The 23,749-nt window shown below is 37.7% G+C and overlaps 1 pseudogene across 1 annotated transcript; it reads left to right on the top strand.

The window, feature by feature from the left end:
• Window positions 1-2,873: 2,873 nt before the first annotated feature.
• Window positions 2,874-3,989, top strand: LOC137714118 (putative 4-hydroxy-4-methyl-2-oxoglutarate aldolase 3 pseudogene; annotated as a pseudogene). The gene has a single exon (XR_015961039.1). The product of XR_015961039.1 is annotated as a putative 4-hydroxy-4-methyl-2-oxoglutarate aldolase 3 pseudogene (transcript).
• Window positions 3,990-23,749: the final 19,760 nt, after the last annotated feature.

Here is a 23,749-nt window from a genome sequence, read left to right as displayed (position 1 = left end):
AAATTGCAATTCTTCGTGTTGTTCAAAAATTGTGGTGGCATGTTTCAATGTAGTCAGCCAAGTTCTGTTTCTACTCAAATGCAGCTAGAACTTCAAAGGTATACCGTTTCTCATGAGTTTACTTGCACCTTTACTTCCACTAGAATCAACAAGTAAAAAGAAACCGACCACCGACAAATCTCTCCATTCAATCAAAGAGCTCGAGAGAGATCAATCATCAACCTAATGTAAGGAATAATCATGCCACTGTCACGGCTTAGCAAGACATGTCATGGCATAACTTAACAAGACACAGAAAAGCCAAGGCAAGCCGTGGCCTAGACAACCCAAGACATGTCACGGTCTAGCACAGCATCACTCAGCAAGTGTAAGTTGTAGTCCAAACAAAATACATAGATACAAAAATGAACTGATTGACATTTGAACTTCAAAACGTGATTACATGGCTAAGAGCCTTCCTCTTCACCAATTTAAACAGAGCAGCATAGGAATTGGCTGTCGATGAAGCTATCATCAAGTTGGAAAGTAAATTATACTATTCAAAAACCAAACATATGTATGGTGAATCAACAGCATGAAAAGTACTCGGAAATGAAAGATTGCAATACCGTTCTATATCATGGACGTAAATGCACTTGGCCTTCGGAACAAACCCAGAAGGCAGAAAATCTCAGTATTTAACTCACTAGCATATCATCCCTCCTGGTGTAACTTGCTCTTGAGGGAAAAAACAGATCCTCATATGCTTGCATAATCTCACTAACTAAGATCAGCACACTAATTCTCCTTAATTTACGGATCTCTTGATTCGTTAGTCATTTTCTTATTCTTAAACTACCAGCTGCAACTTGTGTGTATGTATATAATTCTTAATCATTAATGTGAAACACGATGAGAGCTTGTCCTCCTCCTATTTAGTTCTTTTTTACTTCTTTTAAGCAGTTTTTTTTCTTGTACGCAGGAGACCTTTTATTTTATACAACAATTATCGCTCATGAGATTTGAACTAAGGATCTCCTTTCACACATGGCCTAGACCAATTTTAAAGGTTTCGTTTGACAACTATGCAAGTATTTACAATGTAGTTGTATTATGTATTCATCAACTGTTGTTTATAAAATTGGAACTTACGATCTCTTCCAGCATTATTCTTAATAACCTATGATATAATGTGTAATTAACCATCAATTCTAGCATCGGATTATAAAATAAAACGTTAAAATACATATGAGCACACCACCTGGTTAATTATAAGCATATGCCAGCATTTGAAGAAAAGAAAAATGTCCAAAACCTGCCAAAGTACTATGTTCAGGATCTCATGTTCTATTCTGCTTCAGCAAGCATATGGCCAATCCGTGGCCTACCCTCAATGGCCACATGTCGTCCATCAATAGCCACGGCAAAATCCATGGCCATTGCTAAAATTTCTAGTAATGTAGACCGCAATGTTGTCGTGGAAAATTAATGAGGCACCTCACAATTTTTTATACAAACGGAAAAAAAAAAATTAAAATCATAACCAGAAACATAAAGATCTATTTATAGCAAAATAAAAACAATTGTTCGTTCAACAAATAACTCCCAACTCACTAAGATTATAAAAAAAATCTCTAAAATTATTAATAATATGCATTTTAACCAAAATGTTACTTGAGATTGACATGATTTATTTTTGTTTGGTGGGCTACATTTGTCGTTAGCACAATGTAGATGATCTCATCAATTCACTAGGGTTCCATTAATTTTCACAAGAATGAACCTCACCCTCAGCCTCAAGAACGACCTAAAGAATAGACGTTTTTTATTAGTAAATTGCAGTGCATAATTGTGTGAAAGAAGAGAAGATGTTGGTGTGAGAATTCAAAAACTACAGAAAGAGAGTGAAAGCACAGAGAGAAGAGTTTATAGAATCGCAAGAAATGTACTACTTATATTGGTAGATATAACGCTGCGGGGACTACCCGAACTCAGTAAGTTAATCTTATAGGGTAAAGATCCTATGTAAGATTCTCATCTGAACTAACTCATAACAGCTCATAACCAACTTGTCTAATAACTCCATTGATCTTCTGACAAGTGGGAATCTGTCATCCTTTGATGTCATAATTCTTACAGTTGGCATGTATCTTAAAATATGAAAACACCCTTCTCTCCGGAAGTTGATCGGATAGCATGTGATACATATAAAAACCATGGCAATTACCTTCCCAAGAGAAAGCTGTGGCATGCATCACGCGAATCTTGTATTTTATTTCATTAATTTTGTCATCGTTGTCAATGCACGAAACACGTTTCCAATAAAAAAATAATGAGAAACGTGGCTGGTTGTAATGTTGTATCGCTCCAAATTATAATATTATTAAATAAAAACTCAAATTTTGTCCCTGATTCGTCTCATTAAACCAACTTCAACCCTTGAAGTAAGTTCTAAATTTTCCCTTCTATTCCCCCATTTAATTCCAACCCTTATTCTAAAATGGGGTTAAGTCTTAAAACTAAAAAAAAAAAAGCCAGATTCCAACCAAGATTAATGGTAAAGCCCACATGTGAGAGTGGAACATATGAAATTGGACGACAAGCGCCCAAATTCACGTGCACCACTCAAGGCACGCTCTTTAGCCAACTTCAAAGCTGCAAAGTGCAGCCCTTGCGGCCCCCACTCACATGGGTATGTCTCCCACTTGTCTGCCAATAAAATTGAGTCCAACGACTCTTTTGGTTGATCAACGGCTCACATTTAAATGGACTGTTGGTTATCCAACAGTCCATATTTATTAAATCTCATTATCACGAGTATCACGCTAAAAGATTTTAAGTTCACTTTTGTTAATTAATTAATAATGCAAAACACGTGATCACAGCTCTTGATTAAAACCCCATGATGTTATAGCCATCAGTTTATATAACTTGAGTTTTTCTTACCCATTTTCTAGCCAAACAAACCACAGTTTTGTAGCTAGTCCCAACTTAAACAAATTCAAATTACAATGACCGTACCACACCCTAGTACTCCCGCAATCCAAGGGTCTAACAGTTCTATCGCCATACAGAAAATAGACAGTATAGTACCAATAAAGCTGCAGCGTGAGAATTACCTCTTCTGGAAGTTGCTGTTAGAGGCTATCTTTAAGCGCTACATGCTCACCGGCATTGTTGATGGAAGTGAACCTTGTCCCTCAACTTTCTTGGCCGACGAGAAAGGAAATGATCGTGCGAATCCGGCCTTCGACATTTGGCACGAGAAGGATCAGAGCATCATAGCCTTGATGAAAGCAACCATCTCTGAAGATGTTCTACCACTGACAGTTGGATTAACTTCTTCACGCGATCTTTGGCTGAACTTGGAGAAAAGATTTGGAGTTGCAGGTGTGTCTTCAGAGTACCGGAGAAAACTGGCTGCTGCTTCTTTGGCCACTACTGATGTTTGTGATGCAAATGCTGTTCTTTTGGAGAGTGGAGAGTTGCGCCTTGTGCCGCCGATATTCCAGAAATATGGAAAACGTGAAGCATTTTCAGGCCCCATTGTGACGGTCAAGGTGTTTGAAGACAATACTCTGATAGTGGAGCTTCTCGCAACGAAAGGCGAGGGAAGGGTTTTGGTTGTTGATGGTGAAGGAAGCTTGAGGCGTGCCGTTACCGGAGGAATGTTGGCAAAGTGTGCCGAAATTATGGGATGGTCTGGGATTGTGATAAATGGGTGCATCAGAGATGTTGATGAGGTAAATGGATGTGAGATTGGTGTAAGAGCTTTGGCAACTTGTCCTGTGAGACCAGTCAAAAGTGATGGTGGCCAAAAGCATGTTCCTATCAACATTGGAGGAGTCTGGATTCATGAAGGAGAATGGTTGTATGCAGATGGTGATGGCATCCTCATCTCCACATCCCAATTGTCTATTTGAATCCTCATAGATGTTTGTTTGCTTCGTATCTTAAATTTTTAAGCCCGGCCAATAAGACTAATCAAGGGAAAATGCACTTCTTTTCTCTCTTACAGTGCTCATATTTATTTATAGATCTAAACTTCCCAATAAATATTTATTTAATTTGAAAGGAATGAGAGCAAGTTTTCATCTTTTATAATCATATTAATTAATAAAAATCCATCTTTCCGAAGAAAAAAAATCATTTTAATTAATCACATAATCGTAAAGTATTTATAATTATATTTATATGAATTAAACTCACGCATCCTCAACAAAAAAAAAAAAAAAACAAAACAAAAACAAAAACAAAAACAAAAACAAAAACAAAACAAAACTCACGTATCTACTATGTCAGGCCTTAGCTCTAACAACCTCAATCTCTTAAGTGGCTACAACATAAGTTCTCTAACCATATTTTTTTGGGTAAATTATAAAAAATCACCTCAACTATTGGGTCATTAACAATTTCATACATCGTTTTTAAAAAGTTTCAATGTCATACTTATCTTCGAAATTTGTTGCAATGTCATACCTTCCGTCAGTCGTCTGTCAATTCCTCTATTAAATGCTGATGTGACATGAGACTAGCCCATTTTTTATTAAAATATTATTGAAATATTATTAAAAACTAAAAAAATATTAATTAAATATTAACTAAATATATATAAATTAAAATTATAAATAAATTTAAAAAAAAAATCTAAACTAAACCCAGATCCCATCAACACCCCCCCGGGCGGCCGCATCATCTTCCCCATCCATCGTCCCTCCCTGCACCCATCCTGCACTTCCTCCACACACCCATTTCCCATCCTCCCCTTTCCCCCCCCTAAACCCGAGCCCAACCTGCAACCCAAAAGAAAAAAAAAAAAAAAAATCCCCATCTTCATCCCCCCTTTCCTTACAACCCAGATCTCGTCTTCTCCAATGGGTGTGGATTTAAGGAGTGAAGTGTGTAGAGGAGGGAAGAGTGTGGGTGCGCTTTTTTTCTTCTTCTTGGTTACAGGTTTTTTCTTTTTGTGTTTTAGGGGGGGGGGGAATTGGTTTTTTTTTTTTTTTTGTCTCTCTTCTTCTTCTGGGTTGCAGGTTAGGTGAAGGGGGGACGAATTGGGTTGCCTTTTTTTTTTTTCCTCTTCTTCTTCTTTTGGGTTGTAGGTTGGGTTGGGGGGGGGGGGGGGACAAACTGGGTTTGTTTTTTTTTTTTTTTTTTTTTTTTTGTCTCTCTCTCTCTTCTTCTTTTTCTTCTTCTTCTTTTGGGTTGCAAGTTGGGGTTGGGGGGGGGGGGGGGGGTTGGGAACGAACTGGGTTTGCTTCTTTTTTTTTTTTTTTTTTTCTTCTTCTTCTTCTTCTTCTGGGTTGTAAGTTGGGTAGGGGGACGAACTGGGTTTGCTTTTTTTTTTTTTTTTTTTTTTCTTCTTCTTATTCTTCTAGGTTGCAGGTTGGGTGGGGGGTGATGCGTAAATATATTAAGCACACAAATTAAACCCTCTTCTGACAATTGTAGCAAAGTATGTAAGTAGGGATCGTTCAAAACCGGGGATTAGGAGGGATTGCTAAACTCTTGAAAACTGACCTAAGAAGTCCAAAACAAAGTTAAAAACACTAATTTGGACTCAAAGAATGAAAAACCAAAGTTAAAACACTAAAACAAAACAAAAACTCAAAACAGCAACTAGAAGACTCAAAACTGCCTAAAAACCACTTTCTGGGCAGTTTTGAGCACCTACACTAATTTGGACGAAATTGGTTGAAAACATGACTCAAAACACTTAAAAACATGAACCAAAACAATTTCTAACTAAATTGAGACTTCAAAGTAAAGGGGGATTTGATTTGGACGAAATTAAAGTTGAGAAAACAGATTGCAAAGTAAAACTGATCTTGAAACGTTTTTGGGGTTTTTAATGGATGATGGACTAGTTAGGGGTTCTTTCTCCACACATGACAAGTATGCAAATGACTCGATTTCCAGTTATTCCTTCATAGAATTATGAATGACAATGCCCCAAATTAACCGTGACATCACTAGTTAATTCTCAAGTTTTCCTTGTGTTATTGAATTGGATGACATCATACGACAACCCAAAGCATTCTTCAAAAGTTCCTTACATGACATCATAATAAAGATACAATCAAAGATCATTACGTTCAATGAAAACTATAAGCATTAACAAAGCACTTGTGACTATGACATCATGACACTTATGCTAGGAATTGAACTTAACGCGATTGTGACTAGCAATCTTCACTACTTGTGCATATAAGTGTGTGACAATTATGTGAAACAAACTTATATTCTAGCATCATATTCATGCAAGCCAATTAAGTGTCGACCCCTAATTAACAAACACAAATACGTTATTACTCGCACAGTTAAGCCAATTGCATTCACGATTCAAGAACTCATAACTGGAATTTATCAAATCAACTTGCACACATAGTTATGGCTTTGAAATCACCCCTAACCAATAGGGGTTTAGCCACTCATGTTCATAGCAAAATGAAAGGAAAATAAATTAAACATTGAAATCATAAAACGAATTACACCTAGAATGCACCAACGACGAAGCTTGAGCATCCAAGAGTCCTTCCTTCTTTCTCCTTGCTACGGCACAAAGGTGGATGGGATGGTTGGGATGTGTTTTAGGATCAGGGATTATGGAATTGGATGGAGGATAGGCACGGCAAGGTGTAGTGTTTGGTTGGAATTGTGTTTCTAGGATTTTAGGATGTGAAGAGTGGTGTGGCTAGATGAATGGACGAAAATTGGGTGAATGAGTGATCCCCTTAGTGCCTTGCTGCAAAGCCTTATTTATAGGGCTAGGAAAGGTTTTGAACTTAGTTGAAACCAAAAGGTTTTTTTGTACCAGAAATTCTATACATGAAACACTTAAAGGATATGTGTGTGTAGCTTGGACAAGGTAGGACGGCTAGTGACAAGCTAGGACGGCTAGGAGACAAGCTAGGACGGCTAGGAGACAAGCTAGGACGGCTAGTGACAAGCTAGGACGGCTAGTGACAAGCTAGGACGGCTAGGAGACAAGGTAGGACGGCTAGTGACAAGCTAGGATGGCTAGGAGACAAGGTAGGACGGCTAGTGACAAGCTAGGACGGCTAGGAGACAAGGTAGGACGGCTAGTGACAAGCTAGGACGGCTAGGAGACAAGCTAGGACGGCTAGGAGACAAGCTAGGACGGCTAGTGACAAGCTAGGACGGCTTGTTCTTCCAATACAGAAATTAGGCACCATGTGTGAATAGATAAAGCCTTCTAGAAATAAGGTTTTTAGGCCCCCTTGCAGCTCCCTAACTGAATTCAAGCCTTCAAATTCGTCCATCCTCATGCCTCCATGCTTGCACTATCCAATCTTGGCCCAAAAATGCTCTAGAATGCTCCAAATTGCTTCTTTTTGCATACTTTGACACTAAAACCTGAAATTGCACGAAAATGACTTTAAACACTAAACTAACTAAGGAAAAACAACATAAATGCATGAGAACAAGCCAATTAAGTCACATAAAAATGCTCCTATCAAATTCCCCCACACTTAGCTTTTGCTAGTCCTCGAGCAAAACAAAGAAATAAAACAAGACAAAACAAACAAACATAATCTAAACCTTCCAACGTTTGCCTCAGGGATTTCCAATGCACATGACATGTTAAAGATTATCATTCCCACAGATTTGAGTCAATTTAACACTTAAGCACATGCTTAATCATAGTCACTACTTACTAGTTCACAATTAACCAATTAAAACAATGTTTTGAATGTAGTAACATGCCTTAGAGAATTCCCTCAATCCTTAATAGATTTGCACTCTATTTTCACTCAGATTTTCTAACTACACACCCTATACTAGTTATATGTGAGAGAATTGATGTAGATATAAAAACGAATGCTCACATATATGTATCACAAAGAACGCAATTTCCGGACTTAATAGGCATGTTTAGATATGATCTCATGAATGGAATGCTACTACTTAGATGCGAGAACCAGTGACACCATATGCTCATACCAAATTCAAACTCAACAAATTGAAACACATAACACTCAAGATAGAAGTTTAAGGGTTGCAACGAGGCTTGGGGTATTGGTTAACAAAGAAAGGATAGGGAAAACAAACGTTCTTCAAGCATTAGTAAGCAAAGTAATGAAATTAAGACTTAAAATTCACTTAGTTTGCAGAAATTAACTTAAAAATACAAGGGGAAGACTTTAAACAACTTCTTGGGGCCGAATTCAACTTTTTGGACCCTTTCTTCAACAAACAACACCTTGGAACTCTTTTTCTCATATTGTTCAACTCTTTTCATACTTTATTTATTTATTTTTTTTCACGAATTTTTCTTTTCTTTTCTTTCTACCCGTGCTTATGGCACATAATTCTCAAAATAAAAACTTCCCCCACACTTGGTTTCTGTCATAAAGGAATTCCATTTGAATCATGCTTACTATACTTTAAGAACGAGGGTATGGATAGTCCTAATCTAGGCTAGGTGAGGGTAATGTGGGTTAACAAAGAAAAGGCTAAACAAGGCTCAATGGGGTTAACACCTAAACATATAATGGAGTAGGGCACACGGCTTTTTGGCTAAAGTGGTGGTCACTACACAACTTCATCTTGAATATGTGTTATGCTAATCAATACCATGCTTTGAATGAAATGGGCATGACTTCTAGTGTTTGGAACTAAATGATGAAACGCCTTCTAAGTAGCAACCAAGCAAAGAATAATGAGATCATGCAACGATTTTAGAAAACAAAGAATGCACAGATTTGAACTCTCCAAATAAACGTTTAGGTTCAAGTCTCACAAGGTTGTAGCGTTAATTTGAGTTCCTTCCTTCAAGCATGTTACAAAAACTGATTTTTTTTTATTTTTTTATTTTTATTTTTTATGATTGCATGTGAATTCATAAGTTATAACCACAACCAAGCATAAACATAGAGTAAATCAAACTTTCATCCATGTTAATCACTCTCTTTAACAGCCATGTATTTAAAAACCAAATCCTCATCATTGTGTTGGAAGGTACCCTAAGACACAAACAAACACACAAAAACAACTCTTTTTTGGGTTTTTTAAAACAAATTTTTCAAATTTTTCTTTGATTTTCGGATTTTTACTTCAAAACATACTAAAACACACCAAAACTGCTTAAAAACACTTAAAAACAGCAAGGAACAAGTTTTGAAATAATGGGTGATAAAATCCCACGAATTTGAATGAAAAACACTTAGTTACCCCCCCACACTTAAATCAAACATTGTCCTCAATGTTTTAAGCATAGAATCACACAAAGAAACACACAAACAGCAAGTAAAACAACTAAATAGGCAGATTAGAAGGAATCAACAAAGAGAAGGGTTTAGGAACGCAAATCTGGAATTGGAGTGCTTTCTAGGTCTTCCTTTGTTGAATGGCATGGGTTGCCTCCCAAGTAGCGCTTTCTTTAACGTCTTGCAGCCGGACGAAGAACACGTTCAGGCACCATTGGTGCCCACGGCATGGAGTGAGATCTCCTCCACAACCTGCCCCATGGCATTCTCATAGTATGGCTTCAATCTATGTCCGTTGACCTTGAATTCCACCCCATTCCTTAAGCTTTGGACTTGAACTGCACCATGTGGAAAAACATTAGTAACAACAAAAGGTCCAATCCATTTAGAACGTAACTTTCCGGGAAATAAACGTAAACGAGAATTAAAAAGTAAAACTTTCTGCCCAATTGTGAAGGTTTTGCCCCTAATCATCTTGTCATGAAACGCCTTCGTCTTTTCCTTGTAAATGCGGGCATTCTCGTAGGCTTCATTCCTTAGTTCCTCAAGCTCATTCAATTGGAGCTTCCGATGCATTCCAGCAGCATCTAAGTCCAAATTGAACGTTTTGATGGCCCAATGTGCCTTATGCTCTAGCTCCACGGGTAAGTGACAAGGTTTTCCATAAACTAGCCGAAATGGAGACATCCCTAGGGGTGTTTTGTAGGCAGTGCGATATGCCCATAGTGCATCGTCTAAACGCATGCTCCAATCCTTCCGGTTAGGCCCCACGGTCTTCTCCAAGATTTGCTTGACCTCTCTATTTGATACTTCGGCTTGGCCACTTGTTTGTGGGTGATAAGGTGTTGAAACCTTATGCTTGACATTGTACTTCTTGAAGAGTGCCTCAATGGTCCTATTGCAGAAATGTGAACCTCCATCACTTATAAATACCCGCGGCATCCCAAATCTAGAGAAAATGTTAGTCTTGATGAAATCTGAAACCACTCTAGAATCGTTAGTACGGGTAGCTTTTGCTTCTACCCATTTAGAAACATAATCAACCGCAAGCAAAATATAAGTGAAACCAAATGAAGAAGGAAAAGGACCCATGAAATCAATACCCCAAACATCAAAGATTTCAACATTGAAGATGGGTGTTTGCGGCATTTGGTCTTTTGCACCAATAGAACCTGTTCTTTGACATCTATCACATGTTAAGCAAAACATTCTAGCATCTTTGAACAATGTAGGCCAATAAAAACCAGATTCTAACACTTTACGAGCTGTCCTTTGGGTACCAAAATGGCCTCCACATGCATAAGAATGACAAAATGCTAGAATTGAGTTAAAATCAGAAGTTGGCACACATCTTCTAATAATCTGATCTGGGCAATATTTCCATAGATATGGATCATCCCACACATAAAATCTTGCATCATGTATCAATTTATCACGTTGGACCTTGCTTAGGGTGTTAGGAACTTGCTTAGTCACCAAGAAATTGACCAAATCGGCATACCAAGGGGTACTTACCTCAATGGACAGAAGTTGTTCATCCGGAAACATCTCAGAAATGGGGAGGGACTCTTCTTCACGCACCAATCTACTCAAGTGGTCAGCCACCACGTTTTCACAACCTTTCTTGTCCCTAATTTCAATATCGAACTCTTGAAGTAGGAGCATCCAACGAATGAGCCTTGGTTTGGCCTCCTTTTTGGTGAAAAGATACTTCAAGGCTGCATGGTCAGTGAAAACAATTACTTTAGTGCCAATAAGATATGATCTAAACTTATCTAAAGCAAATACAACCGCCAAGAGTTCTTTTTCGGTTGTAGAATAATTCAATTGAGCATCATTTAAAGTGCGGGAAGCATAATAAATAACATGTGACTGTTTATTTTTCCTTTGACCCAAAACAGCCCCAAGTGCATAATCCGAGGCATCACACATCAATTCAAATGGAATGGACCAATCCGGGGGAGTTATGATGGGTGCCGTGGTTAGGAGCTCTTTGAGATGCTTGAATGACTTCTCGCATGCCTCGTTGAACTCAAAAGACACATCTTTTTGGAGGAGGCGGCATAGGGGTTGTGCAATCTTGGAAAAGTCCTTGATAAATCGTCTATAGAATCCTGCATGACCAAGAAAAGAACGAACCTCTCTAACCGAAGTAGGAGAGGGTAAGTAGCGTACAAGATCTACTTTAGACTTATCAACTTCAATTCCTTTTTCAGAGATTATATGACCCAAAACAATACCTTGTTTAACCATAAAATGGCATTTTTCCCAATTTAAAACAAGGTTTGTTTCAACACAACGTTTCAAGATTAACGTGAGATTATCCAAGCATTTATCAAAAGAATCACCAAAAACACTAAAGTCATCCATGAATATTTCAATAATCCTTTCAACATAATCAGAAAATATGCTTACCATACACCTTTGAAACGTGGCAGGGGCATTGCACAAACCAAATGGCATGCGTCGATATGCAAATGTTCCAAAGGGACAAGTAAAAGTGGTCTTTTCTTGATCATCCGGGGCAATGACAATTTGATTATAACCTGAATATCCATCAAGAAAGCAATAAAAAGAATGACCCGCTAACCTTTCCAACATTTGATCTAGGAACGGCAATGGGAAGTGGTCCTTCCTTGTGGTGGCATTTATCTTCCTATAATCGATGCATACACGCCAACCGGTTTGGATTCTCATGGGTACAAGCTCATTCTCGGCATTCTCCACAACCGTCACTCCGGATTTCTTAGGCACACATTGGATAGGTGAAACCCAACGACTATCGGAGATAGGATAAATGACTCCACAATCAAGAAGTTTGATTATCTCTTTTTTCACAACTTCCATCATTGGAGGGTTAAGACGGCGTTGAGCCTCTCTAGTTGGTTTGGTCCCCTCCTCAAGAAATATGTGATGCATACAAGTTGTGGGGCTTATACCTTTGATATCGGCCAATGTCCATCCTAGGGCAGATTTGTACTCCTTCAACACATGCATGAGTTTTTCCTCCTCTTGTGCCGTGAGGGATGATGATATGATGGCAGGCAGTGTCTCATTTTTTCCCAAGAAAATGTACTTCAAATGGCTTGGCAAAGGTTTGAGTTCAAGGATAGGTGCCTGAATTATGGATGGAAGCAACTTGTTAGTCGAAATGGGAATGGACTCTTTGTTAGGAAACTTACCATCATGTATTGGTGATGACTCAAGGGCAGCAACTACTTCAAGAAAATCCTCACTAGGAGGCACGGCATAGGATAGTGTATTTGTGCCGTGGGGTTGCATGGATGTTGCTCCCTTGGTTTTGACTTCTACACCACTTGTAATGACTTTTTCAAGCATATCATCATTCAAATCTTCAAGGTATCCCTGCGCCAAAGAGTCAACAGTATCAATAGAGAAACATGAATGATCTTCACTAGGATACTTAATAGAATCGGAAAGATTGAAATTAACAACTTCCCCATCAAATTCCATGGACAAAGTTCCATTAAACATGTCAATCTTAGTCCGGGCCGTTTTCATGAATGGCCTTCCAAGTAGAATGGGCAGCGAGGTTGCATGATCCGATTCATCCATCTCAAGGACATAGAAATCCGCCGGAAAGATCAAATGATTAACCTGCACCAAAACATCTTCCAAAACTCCCTTTGGATAGGCATTAGATCTATCGGCCAATTGTATGATAACACCATCCTTTTTCAATGCTCCTAGGTTCATAGATGCATATATGGAATATGGCATAACATTTATAGAAGCACCTAAGTCAAGCATGGCAGATTCAAATCTAGTGTTACCTATGACACAAGGAATGGTGAAACTACCCGGATCTTTGCATTTGGGAGGTAGTTTGCGTTGCAAGATGGCGGACACATTCTCACCTACTTTTACCACTTCCTTGGTCGACATCCTCTTCCTAGTGGTGCACAACTCCTTCAAAAACTTGGCGTATCTAGGGACTTGCTTGATTGCATCCAACAAGGGTATGTTCACTTGAACTTTCCTAAATGTCTCAAGGATGTCCTTTTCAGCTTCTTCCTTCCTTGTTTGCATAAACCTACTAGGAAAAGGAGCATTCGAAGGAAAAGCATTAGTAGAAACTGAATTTGACACATTCTTACCCTTTTTGGCCGAATTTGACAGTTTTGGGGCACTAGGAACTTGCGGCAAAGACTTTCCCGCCTTTGCCGTGGGTTTGCTTGATTCTTCCTCTTCAATTTGCAAGTTTTCATCACCTTTGGGACCTGATTGTGATGGTGTAGGATCTGCCCCAATCTCTTCTCCACTTCTCAAGGTTATGGCCTTTGCACTTTCGAAGCTTCCCTTTGGATTTGGAACGGTGGAACTAGGGAGCTTTCCTTGTTCACGAAACTGCCCCATAAACTCGGCAATTTGCCCCATTTGTTTCTCCAATTGATCCACCCTTTTGTCTTGGTTTTGCATAGCCTTAGCTTGATCGTCCTGCCCATTAGACAACTTAGTTAGTATCTTAAGAAGTGCATCATTGTCAAGGGACGTACCTGAGGCACTTGGGCCGGATTGGGCTTGATTTTGGGGTGGGCCGTAGGTTTTGGGAAAGAACCCAGGGGGTTGTTGCCTAAAGCCTCCTTGGTTTTGAGATTGTTGGGGCTCCCTCCATTTGAAATTTGGGTGGTCTCTCCAACCGGGATTATATGTGTTGGAATAAGGATCGTTCCTTGGTTGGTTTTGGCCTTGAAACCCAATTGCATTGGCGCTTTCCCATCCACCATTTTCAATCAACTGTGGACATTTTTCAGAGGCATGTCCATGCATAGAACATACGCCACATACAATTGGTCCTTGCATCTTCATGCCCTCGGCCAACTGAGACACAATAGAAGTAAGATTAGCCAATTGTGAATTAATGTCGGAAGTAGAACTTACCTCATGAACATGTTGCCGTGGGGGTCCTCTTTGGCCTACTCCTTCGTATTGTTGATCGTTCAACGCTCGATTAGAAATCAAGGTCTTGGCAGCCATAGGTGTTTTGTCCACTAATGCTCCACCTGCCGAGGCATCGAGCATTTGACGTTCTAATGGTAGGAGGCCCTCGTAGAAGTATTGCAAAAGTAGCTCCTCCTTCATCTGATGCTGTGGACAAGAAGCAACAAGTGATTTAAAACGTTCATAGTATGCAGGAAAAGACTCACCTTCATCTTGTTGAATTCCACTTATTTTTTTACGAAGAAGAATGATGCGAGAAGTTGGGAAAAACTTCTCCAAAAACGCTCTTTTCATACTCTCCCATGAAGTGACAGTGCCAGGAGCCAACTCGTATAACCAATCCTTAGCTTTATCCATTAAAGAGAACGGAAAAGCTTTCATCTTCAAAATACTTCCGTCAACATTGACGGGAGTCATGCTTGAACAAACTACTTCAAACTCTTTAAGATGCTTGTTTGGATCTTCCATGGAAAACCCATGGTATTTAGGAATGTGGTGCAACAAGCTTGACTTCAACTCGAATTCATCGGTCTTGCCTTGGGCAGCCGCGGGGTATTGAATGCATAATGGTGCGGCATTGGCCAACCCTGAGGCCGAAAGCTCTTTAATGGTCTGATTGTCCGCTGCCATAACTTCTTCTTCCACTTCTTCAAACTCAGATTCGGCCTCTGAACTTGAACTAGGTTCACTATGTTTGGGATGCCTCCTCTTTCTTCTCAAATCACGTTCAAAATCGTCGTTAAAGTCTAAGATATGTGCATGCACAGTTTGAGAACTCCGCGTCATGCACTAGTACCTAAAAAAAAACAAGAAACAAAAATAGGTCAGAAACTAAAACAAAATCAGAAACAAAGTGAAATAAATGAAACAAAAACAATCCAAGGGATTTAGCAAAGTTGCTAATCCCCGGCAACGGCGCCAAAAATTTGATGCGTAAATATATTAAGCACACAAATTAAACCCTCTTCTGACAATTGTAGCAAAGTATGTAAGTAGGGATCGTTCAAAACCGGGGATTAGGAGGGATTGCTAAACTCTTGAAAACTGACCTAAGAAGTCCAAAACAAAGTTAAAAACACTAATTTGGACTCAAAGAATGAAAAACCAAAGTTAAAACACTAAAACAAAACAAAAACTCAACACAGCAACTAGAAGACTCAAAACTGCCTAAAAACCACTTTCTGGGCAGTTTTGAGCACCTACACTAATTTGGACGAAATTGGTTGAAAACATGACTCAAAACACTTAAAAACATGAACCAAAACAATTTCTAACTAAATTGAGACTTCAAAGTAAAGGGGGATTTGATTTGGACGAAATTAAAGTTGAGAAAACAGATTGCAAAGTAAAACTGATCTTGAAACGTTTTTGGGGTTTTTAATGGATGATGGACTAGTTAGGGGTTCTTTCTCCACACATGACAAGTATGCAAATGACTCGATTTCCAGTTATTCCTTCATAGAATTATGAATGACAATGCCCCAAATTAACCGTGACATCACTAGTTAATTCTCAAGTTTTCCTTGTGTTATTGAATTGGATGACATCATACGACAACCCAAAGCATTCTTCAAAAGTTCCTTACATGACATCATAATAAAGATACAATCAAAGATCATTACGTTCAATGAAAACTATAAGCATTAACAAAGCACTTGTGACTATGACATCATGACACTTATGCTAGGAATTGAACTTAACGCGATTGTGACTAGCAATCTTCACTACTTGTGCATATAAGTGTGTGACAATTATGTGAAACAAACTTATATTCTAGCATCATATTCATGCAAGCCAATTAAGTGTCGACCCCTAATTAACAAACACAAATACGTTATTACTCGCACAGTTAAGCCAATTGCATTCACGATTCAAGAACTCATAACTGGAATTTATCAAATCAACTTGCACACATAGTTATGGCTTCGAAATCACCCCTAACCAATAGGGGTTTAGCCACTCATGTTCATAGCAAAATGAAAGGAAAATAAATTAAACATTGAAATCATAAAACGAATTACACCTAGAATGCACCAACGACGAAGCTTGAGCATCCAAGAGTCCTTCCTTCTTTCTCCTTGCTACGGCACAAAGGTGGATGGGATGGTTGGGATGTGTTTTAGGATCAGGGATTATGGAATTGGATGGAGGATAGGCACGGCAAGGTGTAGTGTTTGGTTGGAATTGTGTTTCTAGGATTTTAGGATGTGAAGAGTGGTGTGGCTAGATGAATGGATGAAAATTGGGTGAATGAGTGATCCCCTTAGTGCCTTGCTGCAAAGCCTTATTTATAGGGCTAGGAAAGGTTTTGAACTTAGTTGAAACCAAAAGGTTTTTTTGTACCAGAAATTCTATACATGAAACACTTAAAGGATATGTGTGTGTAGCTTGGACAAGGTAGGACGGCTAGTGACAAGCTAGGACGGCTAGGAGACAAGCTAGGACGGCTAGGAGACAAGCTAGGACGGCTAGTGACAAGCTAGGACGGCTAGTGACAAGCTAGGACGGCTAGGAGACAAGGTAGGACGGCTAGTGACAAGCTAGGATGGCTAGGAGACAAGGTAGGACGGCTAGTGACAAGCTAGGACGGCTAGGAGACAAGGTAGGACGGCTAGTGACAAGCTAGGACGGCTAGGAGACAAGCTAGGACGGCTAGGAGACAAGCTAGGACGGCTAGTGACAAGCTAGGACGGCTTGTTCTTCCAATACAGAAATTAGGCACCATGTGTGAATAGATAAAGCCTTCTAGAAATAAGGTTTTTAGGCCCCCTTGCAGCTCCCTAACTGAATTCAAGCCTTCAAATTCGTCCATCCTCATGCCTCCATGCTTGCACTATCCAATCTTGGCCCAAAAATGCTCTAGAATGCTCCAAATTGCTTCTTTTTGCATACTTTGACACTAAAACCTGAAATTGCACGAAAATGACTTTAAACACTAAACTAACTAAGGAAAAACAACATAAATGCATGAGAACAAGCCAATTAAGTCACATAAAAATGCTCCTATCAGGGGGAGGGGGGACGAGCTGGGTTTGCTTTTGTTTTGTTTTTTTTTTTTCTTTTCTTCTTCTTCTTCTTCTTCTTCTGGGTTGCAGGTTGGGTAAGGGAGAAGGGGTTGGGGTTTCGCGCCAGGGGGGTGTTTGATGGGATCCGGGTTTAGTTTTTTTTTTTTTTTTTTTTTTATTTAATTTTTTAATATTTAATTAATAGTTTTAATCTTTTTTTAATTAATTTTTTATTAATTTTTTAATAAAAGTGGACCCCGCCTCATGCCACGTCAGCATTTAACAGAGGAACTAACAGTCAAATGACGGAAGGTATGACATTAAAACTTTTTAAAGACGAGGTATGAAACTATTAATGACCCAATAGTTGAGGTAGTTTTTTGTAATTTACCCTTATTTTTTTTTACAACGTCAGTTCACCTACATACAACTATACAATTTTATTATTTTGATTTCTTTTTATAACTCAAACATAGAGTGCACTCAATCGGAATATGACAACTAAATTTCCTCAACATAAAAGCATTTGAAAATTAATTTCCATTGTTGATATTTGAACGTAAAAGCCATTTCAATTTCCTTTAAGAATAATTTCAATCATAATTTGTACCTATGGCCACAACACATCAAAAACTACTTCTTGAAATTCATATCAATCTACTAATTTATCCAATTCATTGAAAAGCAGGAACATTGAAACCAAACTATAGAAAAACTTGATTAAATCTATGAATAGAAACTAACATTCATCAATCACGATTCACGAAATTAGATAATAATGAATAAAGTTTCATTAAACATCCACAACGTAAAATTCACATCAAAACTCTAGAATTAGAAACCAAATAATAAAATTCACAGTTACACTTTATATAGGTAAAATTCACTTTTTTTTCCTGATAAAACTACAAAATCAATCTCACTCCGACATTTTCCACGAGTAGGGAAATGAGTGGATCAGCCATTTTCAGCTAGTGTTAGAGATTTGGTCGACAGCCAATAAGGAAAATAAAAAGGAAAGTATGTATGAAATAAATGCAGGATGGTTGTGGTATTATTGCTTTTATCCTACCACACCCATTAGGAGGCATATTCTTTGCCCTCCTATTTTCCATGCTCTTCCGTACTCTTCTATTTTGTGTGGTTATAGTTAAGTCACGTTAATATTTTATATTGTTTTTTTTAATAGAGATAATAAGACAAAAATGAATAGTAATATAAAATATTAACATGGCTTAACCGTGATCACACAAACAGGAAGGCACTGAAAGTGGAAGGGCAGATAATCTACTTCCCACCCTTTAGATAGCCAATAGGATCCTCATTCATAAGACAGGGACACCCCTTTCTTCTTGTGGTCCACCCACGTGGGTGCATTTAAACAAATTAATTAAATTAAATTAAGGCTAATTTTATAACTCAGTATTATGGTCTAGTGATTTTTCTCTTCACTTGAAAGTGAGAGGTTTTAGGTTTGAATTTCATTGATGGCGAATTTGATAGCAAATTATGTTAAATTTACAAACTATAGGAATGAATATATTTATCAACACTTAAGAATTACCCTTAAATTAACACACATATATAGAACCACCGACATAATAATTAAATTAAATTAAATTAAACACACTTAAATAAATAAACACGTTTTTTAATTAATTATGTTTGTTTATAATGCTATATTTGTTTTGTATTTAAAATTAAATTATAGAGATAAACAAAGAATTTTATTTTCAAAAAACAAACCTACTAAGTACACGCTTACAAGGTATACAAAATAAAAATATATATTTGTAAATAGTAATTGTCATTTTCCTTGCCCTCCCTCTTTCCAAACGGGTAGATTTGTACAAAAACAATTACTATTTAAAATTAATAACGGTTCGTTTAGATGTGTTTTTAAAATAATTAAAAACACTTTTAGAGAAAATGTTTTTGGGTTCCAAAAACATTTTAAGTGCTTTCTACAAGAAGTATCAGTTATGTATTTCTTTCAAGAAACACTTTAAGTGATTTTTCAGGATTTATTAGTATTTTTATTAAGGATTGTTTTCAAAAATATTTGCACCAAAAACATTTCAGTCATTTTAAAAGTATCTCCAAACGAGTTCTAATAAGACCAACTTCATTGCCCTTACTCTTACCTTACCCTTGTCCTCCTAATATTGGTGGAGATGCTCTTATAAAAAAAGGAAATGGGAATAATAATGTTTTGCCAAAGAAAGAAAGGAAAAAAAAAAAAAAAACTAGATGGTGTAGATAGGAAGGTGATTTTTGCACCATTACTGGAAAACATAATACCGGAAAGCAAACGGTTTCCAAAAAAAAAAAAAAAAAAATACCGGAAAGCAACTTTTGTTGCGGATGTAATTGTCATATTCGGTTGATGATTTGTAATTTTGGGATAAAAACTTTACTCAATTCAGGTAGGACTAGTTTTATTTTTCAACTCGATTGGAATGGTTTTTTTTTTTTTTTTTTTTTTTGGACAAGGAAACTTTATAAACCACAAAGAAACATATTTACAAACGAAAGGCCCAGAAACAGAAAAACATAAACAAGCAATAGACGGACCAAACACCAAACGAGCAAGAGCCCAGCCAAACAGTTGAGGCTGAAAAACAGAAAAATACAAAAATATCGAGAAATCCGCTGCTACCGTCTCCGCCAGAACAGTGCATCTCGACCTACAAATCCATGCTGACCACTAAACATCGCCTCACCGATCCCATCATCCAACACCGATATGCTCCCCGAGCATAACCATTAAGTAAAGATAACCACAAACTGAAAAAGATCAGTTGGCTATCGAAGGACAGAAGCCCATGGAACACCATGAGCAACACTGCCACACATGGCAGACAACAGAAAGAAGGTGGTGGTGTTGGGAACACCAGAGTCGGTCGAAACACCGAAACTCGAAGCACCATCTCGGAAAGTATGGCCAAAGATCGAAACTTAAATGATGGAAGAAAAGGGATGTTAGCAAGGTAAGAATAGGAGAGCAAATCAAGAGGAGGAGGAGGGGGGAAAAGCAGCAGAGAAGGGGAAAAGAGGAGAGAACAAAAGAAAGGGAAAAGTGGCAACCGACCCCAGTCGGAACTAGAGTCGGTGCTAAAGATCTGATGAAACAAGATTAAAACCCTCACCAAAAAGGGGGAGAACTCTCATGCTGGGAGAGAAGCTCTCTCACAGAAGGAGAGAAATGATTGGAACGGTTTTTAAGGGGATTCAATTTGTTATGTCATGTTTTTTATTTCTCGAGTCATGTAGCGCATGAGAGATTTTTTTGTGCGTCAGGAGCACAACTCGTTACATCAAGTAGAATATACAATTGGTTAGAAATTTAAAAAATAAATAAATTTTAATCAATTGTATTATGACAGTTGGTGTACCCAATTGTATTTCTGATACATTAAAAAATTTCTTGTAGCACACCCCTTCACAATACATTCATTCACATCCCCCACACAATATATTCATTCACATCCCCCAAATTCCTTACATGTGAGACTTCCCCGAAGGTTCTTCAAGATTCTCATATCCCCAAATTTTATTGCTTCTTGATTGCGACCGAAAAAACAAGACACTCATCTAGGGTTTATGTGACCGGTTTAAATATTTTTAATTTCAGAATCTAGCGTGGCATATGTTGCATATGTTACTTATTAATATGACATCAATGAGTTTTGTCTTCTTTCGATACGAGATTTCATCATATGATCGATTGGATATCATCTCTCATCACTGGTAGCTTAACTTCATGAAATTATCGAAACAGAGGTCTGGGATCGCGCAAGAGACCGAGGAAAGTGATACTCTTCGGATTGACTTTGTGGGGATTATAGAAATTTTCATATTTTAACCGTTCATTATATATCGTGTGATCAATTTTCGTTAGATATTATTTGTGTTTAATTTTAAATAATAAAAATCAAATTATTTCTGATCGCATAATACACGATAAATAGTTAAAATATGAGAATCCTTAAGATTCTTACAAAATGGATCCAAATAAGATCCACAGTTTTGGACTCAGGAGAATAGGAGATCCGGAGATAATCTCATTTTAAGTTGCAGGATCATAGGAGCTCGAAGCTGTTGAAGATCTCGATAGTGCGGCCCCTCCGAACCCTAATAACGCAGCCGAAGACCCACGTGCACGAGCCCGAGGAGGAAGAAGAGGAAATTGTGGCATGTGTCACACGAGACTTGATTGAACATCCAAACCAAACTATATAAAAAATTGATTATATCTATTAATAGAAACTAACATTCATCAATCACGAAATTAAATAATAATGAAAAATTATTAAACATCCACAACGTAAAATTCATGCTCAAACTCTGAAATTGGAATCCAAATAATAAAATTCACACAGTTATAATATATATAGATAAAATTCACATTTTTTTTTGCTGTAAAATCACAAAGTCAATTCCATTCCAACATTGATATTATGGGAAGTGAAGAAAGTTGAGGTTCCCCTTAAAATCAATTAGTAATTATATAGTGAATATCTCAACTTACTTATAAGTTCATGTAAGGTATTTCCTATCATCAATGTGAGATTCATTTTCAATACGTCTCTTCACGTGTGACGAATTTTCAAGCCTAAGACAACACAAATTGAGTGACATGGAACATGTGTGGCCGTTGAGTTTCACACAAGGAACAACCTGCTTTAATACCGTAAAGAAAGTTGAAGTTCTACCATAAAACTAACATAATATTAATTTTCAATAGGTAGATTTATTAAAAAAGAAGAAAAGTATAATTTGCCAAGGGGACCATAAAAAACTGACATTGACCATAACAACATCCATAACAAACAAAACTCCAACAACCAATACAAAACATAAAAAATTCACATTGAACCTCTTTTTTTCTTTAATTAAAACAACATCAGTTACACTCCAACATTACTATCATGAAAAAAGACATTATTATGAACTCACATTGAAACCCTGAATTGATGAATCCAAATAATAAAATTCACTGAGCCATAATATACATATACACATGTAGGTTTTCCTCCTAGGGAGAGTTGTTCTCCATGTGCAACAGCAAAGCTTCAAGGCAATATAAAGATCCCAGGCCTCGGGAGGCATTTTAGTTCTTAGTCCAATATTATACCAAATGTTTTACTAAGTCAGTCTAACTTAGTCTAGTCTAAAACAGTCCAACTTAGTCCTTAAAGCTAGTCTAATCTGAGATTGTTCGGTGCAACAAACGCACCCTAAAAATGTCATTTGCTAACCCATTGAGAAGTTGTGGTTTTTTTTTTTTTTTTTTTTGGTAAAATTTTTTCGAAGAAATGAGATAATTTTATTACAAACACTAGATTACAAAGAGAGGCTCACATACAAAAAAGTACCAAACGCACAAATGAACCTCCCAACAAACCCAACAAAGCTCAACAAAAAGAGCCCAGCACTGTAGACAAAACAAAAGAAGTTTCTTGACCCTAGCGTCTACCGTCTTCAAAGTTTTCCCGATCAACCTAGAACCAATCCTCCAGCCAACGCCAAATCCAAACAAGCATCTCCGCAGAACCCAGCCACGAAAGCCGTCCCGATCGCCCCCGATCTCAGCCAGAAAGTGGAAGAAGTTCGTGGGAACACCCCAAAGACATTGCCATCGAAGGCAGACATAGATAAGGAGGTGGTGTTTTAAACACTCGACCTGATGAGTCCACCAGAGCTCTACGCACCCTCTCAAATGATCGCAATAATTTGCGTTAAAATCTAAATGCAGATCGAATTGAAAGTATTTGGGGAAGACAGGCTTCGGGTAGAGACATTTTGGTTGAATCAGGAATAACTAGGGGGAAAGTTAACCCAAAAACTAAGTAACAGATGGCAAAATGAAAAGCTTTCCTCCGACCCCCACTACAGCGAGGGCTGTCAACAACGATTTTATACGGTGGGGAAATCACTCAAACAGATGGTAGAAAAGACTCTCGAGAAGAGAGAAGGAACTCTCACACGGGGAGAAGATACGATGATGAAAGATTAAATTGTGGCATGGTTCACACGAGACTTTTATTGTACATTGAAACCAAACTATAAAAAACGTGATTAAATCTATGAATAGAAACTAACATTTATCAATCATGAAATTAAATAATAATGAAAAAAAATTTCATTACATCCACGATGTCAAATTTACAATAAAACTCTCAATAGGTAGATTTATTAAAATAGAAGAAAAATACAATCTGTCAAGGAGGATATAAAGCCTAACATTGATCATGACAATATCAGTTCCATAACGAACAAATCTCCAACAACCACTACAAGATATAACAAATTCACATTGAAACTCTGTTTTTTAATTAAAACAACAATATCAGTTCCACTCCAATATTGCTATCATGAAAAGAGACATTATTGTGAATTCAACTTTGAAATCGATGGAATCCAAATAGTAAAATTCAGAGTTATAATATACACATATATATACGCATAGGTAGACTCCTTGAAACGATATGAATTTGGTTCTAAATTTCAGGAATCGGCGTAGGAAACAAGATGCGGTGCAATGGAACTGAGTTGCTGCTGAACCTCCAC

Source organism: Pyrus communis, chromosome 3, assembly GCF_041283825.1.
Source record: "Pyrus communis isolate YQ-2024b chromosome 3, ASM4128382v1, whole genome shotgun sequence".
NCBI classification, from domain to species: domain Eukaryota; kingdom Viridiplantae; phylum Streptophyta; class Magnoliopsida; order Rosales; family Rosaceae; genus Pyrus; species Pyrus communis.
Note: the sequence above shows the minus strand (reverse complement) of the source record. Positions and strands in the feature narration are given on the sequence as shown.